Source organism: Vitis vinifera, chromosome 15 (genome assembly GCF_030704535.1).
Source record: "Vitis vinifera cultivar Pinot Noir 40024 chromosome 15, ASM3070453v1".
Classification (NCBI taxonomy): Eukaryota; Viridiplantae; Streptophyta; class Magnoliopsida; order Vitales; family Vitaceae; genus Vitis; species Vitis vinifera.
This window is the reverse complement of record NC_081819.1, coordinates 10,145,888-10,151,335: the sequence shown is the minus strand read 5'-3', so window position 1 is coordinate 10,151,335 and position 5,448 is coordinate 10,145,888. Positions and strand designations below refer to the sequence as shown.

At 40.6% G+C, this 5,448-nt stretch overlaps 1 pseudogene; it reads left to right on the top strand.

Annotated features, from left to right (window-relative positions):
- The first annotated feature begins 3,151 nt into the window (after positions 1 to 3,151).
- On the top strand, positions 3,152 to 4,950 carry LOC100241810 (aminopeptidase P2-like; annotated as a pseudogene).
- The last annotated feature ends 498 nt before the right edge of the window (positions 4,951 to 5,448 follow it).

Genomic DNA, 5,448 nt, shown 5'->3' with positions numbered 1-5,448 from the left:
CATCAAAGAGGCCATATTATTTCCTATATATGTGCAGACTGATCCCTCCATCATAGAAACATCCACTTGCAATACTATTGAGGAAAGCCAGGAAGAGGGCCAAGAGTGGACGGAAGTCATAGCAGGATACCTCCAGACAGGATCTCTACCTGATGAACCCAAGCAGGTGTATAAGATCCGGGTACAAGCTGCTCGTTTCGCTCTGATCGGGGAGCACCTTTACAAACGATCTTTTATAGGCCCCTACCTCAGGTGCCTAGACCGCTCAGAGTCTCAATACATATTAGCTGAGTTAGATGAGGGTGTATGCGGCAATCACCCCGGAGGACAATCTTTGGCGCATCGAGTGCACTCGTAGGGCTACTATTGGCCCACTATGAAGAGAGACGTTGCGGCTTATATCAAGAAGTGTGACAAATGCCAAAGGCATGCTGTAGACCCTTAATTTTGTCCTTTTAGCATATGTCTTTAAAATTCGTTTTTAGTGCTCCACAGTAGTTCCTTGGTGGCCCAGTACTACTCACCACTTACTTTTTTCTGAGTCACCTTGAAGACTTTGGTTGAGGGATTATTTGATCCCTTATTGTGACCCTTGGCGGCTAACTTAGACTTAGGCTTTTCTTGTTTTTTTTTTAGGATAGCTTTTAGATACACTTGGCCCATTAGGCACCACCCTAGGCCCACTTAGTCTCATCATAGGCCCGTTTAGGTATACTAGGTCTATTAAGATTTTTTTTAGCGTGACTTATATGACTTGCGTGTTTGCATGGCTCATAGGGCCCATTTTTTGTTATTTTGTTTATTTTCATTTTATTTTATTTTATTTTCCTCTTTATATTATTTTCCTTAACTTATTTATTTATTTATTATTTTTACCATTTTCTAATTTATTTACTTATTTATCTATTCATGCAATTATTTAACTTCTAAAATTTCATGTTTTTATAAGGAAACTTATCATTGGAGTTTAAGGAAAGTGGGACTCTCCTTGGAAGGTTTTGGAGGAGAATTTAAAGTTGGGAAGATTGCTTTTGAATTGGAATATTTAAAAAAAGGATAAGGAGAAAAGAAGAGGGAATATAGGAGATTTGGCCTTTTTTTTAGGGAGATTGAGGTTTTAGGGAAAGGTGTATATATACGTGAGAGAGGAAGGAAAAAAGAGAGAGCTTTTTTTTTTTTTTTTATTGTGGGAGGAGATTTTTTGGAGGGAAGCACGTATTGGAGTCTAGAGGGGGAGAAGGAGGAAGAAAGAACAAGCAAAAAGAGGATTTTTACCTGGGAATTGTCTTCAGAAGGAAGAGAAAAGATAGCCAGAAGCCAAGCCATTGCAACCAAAGCTGTCCAGGTATGCACCCCGTTGCTTTTGGAATTCTTACCTATATTTGATTTTTCCGTGTGTTCGATTCCTGAAAATTTAATTGTCTTGTTGATTTTTGGTGTGGACGAAAAGGGCCACAATTTGCTTTGTTGAGATTGGTTACTTGCCTGTTTGCCTTGTTTTGATTTCGGATGTCATTAATGTCTTCGGAAGCATATAACTCCATGCATGTTCCCACTAACCTGAGCCTATTGAAAAATCAGGAGATGTGGTTTTATTTTCTTTTAATCTCCCATGTCTGTTTTCCCATTGTTTCCTCTACTCTCTACCATATCTGTTTTGCCTTTTCTTCCTACCCATCACACGACCATCAGCTTTTCATATGGGGGTGACTCTAAAGCATGGGCATATAGTCATGAGTTTCAGTAAAGAGGTCAAACGCTTCACAATTCTTGAACTGCTATCACAATATGGGATCTAGAGAAGATTGTCCGAAGGGTATGTCGGCTGTTTATTGCACTTGCTAAGTTTGGTTACCATAACGTAAATTTGTGAGTTCATATGGGGATTAGAGATGTGCCTCCTTGGAATTCAATTATTCTAGGGTATTTACACTGAGAGTATATTGGGGAGCGCGGGAGAAAGCAACATTGAAAAGAAAAGAAAGAAAAAAAGGGGTGGGGATCGTTTTGGTGAAAAGAAGAAGGAAGCGTAGGAAAATTAGTGGGAAAAATCAGAGAATACAAAACCAGAGGAGATTCTCTTGTCGGAAGGCAGTTTTTCCAAGCTTGATCCAGATTGTGAAATCAGTGCACTATTCTTTTGGGCTCGGGGTGGTTTTGAAGGTAATGTGTTTGTGGAGACGGCTTTGGTTGACGTGTACTCAAAATTTGGATGTATGGATATTGCGAGGCAATTGTTTGAGAGTATGTCAGAAAGAAACGTTGTTTCATAGAATGCGCGGCTTAATGTAATTACTTTTCTACACTTGATCAGTCATTAGGGCAGATTATTGCTTGAAAGCTTGTTGCTAAACAGGTTGTCTAGTTCCCTGAACTGATTTCTCTTCTAATGGCTCTAAGTGTAGAAGGGAAGAGCTTGAAGTTTTACGTGCTCTGCAAATGATGTTTTCTGTTTGATCTCAATGATGTTTTGTTAATATCTGTGTTCTTCGGTCAGAGAAAGAAATTTCATGGAGAAGGGTTTACTACAGATGGGTGACCTCGGATATTAAGAAGAAAACTGGCCTTCGAACTGCAGCTGAAGCACATGTGACACTTGACTGTGCCAGAAGAGTCGAATTTCTTGGCAGTAAACGCACGAAGCCCAGAGGGGATCTTGATGATTTTGGCAACAACTTCTGTCTTGAAAGCAACTGCTTTTGCTGAAAAGAATTCGGGCAGTGGCCCACAGTATGATAGCCTCTACTGAAAAGACCAGCTTTCCAGTAATGAACAACATCATCACTGATGTCTCCTCTCACCCTCTCAACGGCTTTCTCTCCTCGTTCTTCTCAGCTGCATTCCCGTTGTCTTCATTTCCTCTCTCACTCGCTTCCCATTTTCTACAAATTCAAGAGTCCCCACAGTTTCTGCCCAAAATCCCAGAACCGCCTTATTTTCCTTGTTCGAAACTACGCTTCCATTACCGCAAAACCCTCTTCTCAGTTTCGGAAGAAATCTGCCGATTCCGAGCAGGATGAGAAGCTTCGTTCTCTGCGTGAGCTGTTCTCGAAGCCCAGAATTGGAATTGATGCGTATATTATCCCTTCCCAGGACGCCCACCAGGGAACAAATTAAGCCTCCAGTTCCACTTGGAGGTTTATCTGGATTCATGTTCTTTGGTTCCATTTATCACATAGTACTTGTCGTCGGTGAGTCAACTGGATATTTAATTCTGAAGCACTTCTATTTTGGCTTCTAGAGTGAGTTCATTGCTGAATGTTATATGAGGAGGGCCTACATATCAGGGTTTACTGGCAGTGCTGGTACTGCTGTTGTCACAAAGGATAAAGGAGCTCTTTGGACAGATGGGCGTTATTTTCTCCAGGCAGAGAAGCAGTTAAGCTCTAATTGGATTCTTATGCGGGTTGGTAACTATGGAGTTCCTACAACCAGTGAATGGCTTAATGATGTTTTGGCTCCTGTTTGCAGAATTGGCATTGATCCTTTTTTTTTTCTTCTGATGCTGCAGAGGAATTGAAAGAGGCCATTGCTAAGAAGAATCATGAATTGGTTTACCTATATGATTTAAATCTTGTGGATGAAATATGGAAAGAATCAAGGCCGGAGCCTCCAAGAAAACCAATTAGAGTGCATGAGCTGACGTATGCTGGTTTAGATGTCTCATCGAAATTGTCTTCCCTGAGGTCTGAACTCATTGATGCTGGTTGTTCTGCTATTGTTGTTTCTATGCTTGATGAAGTTTCTTGGCTGTTAAACTTGAGAGGAAATGATGTTCCAAACTCACCTGTTATGTGTGCATACTTTATTGTGGAGATTGATGGGGCAAAATTATTTATTGATGATTCTAAAGTCAGCCCAGAAGTGATGGATCACTTGAAGAATGTAGGCATGGAGTTGAGACCATATAAATCCATTCTAGCTGAAATAAAGAATTTGGCAGCGAAAGGGGCACACCTCTAGTTGGATACGTCTTCTGTTAATGTTGCTATTGTCAACACTTACGAGGCTGCTTGTGACCAGTATTCTGGGAGCCTTGATAATAAGAGGAAAAATAAGTCTGAGGCATATGGAGTCGCCAATGGTCAATCTGGGGTGCCCACTGGAGTTTATAAGATTTCACCTATTTTGCTGGCGAAGGCTGTGAGAAATCAGGCTGAATTAGAAGGGATGCGCAATTCTCATCTAAGGGATGCAGTTGCTCTTGCACAGTTTTGGTCCTGGCTGGAAGAAGAAATCCTTAAGGGTGTGCTATTGACAGAGGTAGATGTTGCAGATAAACTTCTTCAAATTCCGTTCTATGCAGCTGTTCTACTGAAAGGCACATGCGAGTAATCAGTAAACTCGTTAAAACATTATCTTCATTTTCGAACCTGGAGTGTAATCCTTTGAAGAACTTTTTTTTTATTGCTATATAAAAAAGGGCAAAAAAAAGAAAAAAACATGATAGATGGAGGAGTGGCTCGGCACCTAGCTAGCATTTTAAGTGATCCAGTTTTCAAGTCTGATGGTTTGAACAAGAAAATTCCCCAGCTTCAAACGGAATATCTGACGACCAGTGGATTGCACCATTGGCTATAGAGATTGGAAAGAATAGTCGGAATAGAAACAGCCAACAAGGACTCATGGATGCAGCAGGAACACAGCAGCGACAGCGTGAAGGAATTTCGCAAAGTGAAGGAAACCATTCATTTACAGATTCGGTCCGATTATGGATGAAAAATAACAATGAGGAGTCTGCTTGGTGATGGCAACGACAAGGGTACATATTCTAGTAGAACCATTGAATCAAATCTTGGTGGTGGGAAATTAACACAGAATGCAGGAAATCTGTCAATACAAAGAAATTGGGGATTTTGAATTTTATGTTCCGTGTTTGATCAATGTTGGGGAGAACCCATTTGAGCTCATGGACCAAGTTACCTAATACATGGAAATGCTTTTGACCACTGAATATCCTGACGATGAATTGGGTCCTTCTATCCCGAATTTTGAGGCTCCACTCCTTCTTGGCCACCTTGCCACACATCATACTTCCAATGCACAAAACCAGTCTGATTGAAGGTCCTGAATAGCAGTTTTGTCCCATTGAAAGTCCATATAGGATGTGCCAGAAGCTTGAAAGATGCAAATTAAAAATCGATATCATCCAAAATGTTCTAGATGGACAGTGTGAATCAGTGGAAATAGAGCTGTCCAGAGAGAAAAATGAGATAGGTTTCGAAGCATCTGATACTGATTCTGAGTCATATCTCCCTCTTTTAGACAGTGGTGTCAAACAGATTGATGACAAATATTTTGATGAATCATTCTTTAAAGAATCAGATGATATTAAAGATGTTGCTTCCGCAAGGAGTGGATGGAATGGTGACCGAGCTAGCATCATAAATAAAGCAAGTCTTCACGCTGCTTTGAATTTGGTGTCAAGTTTAGTGCAGTCTCTGTCCT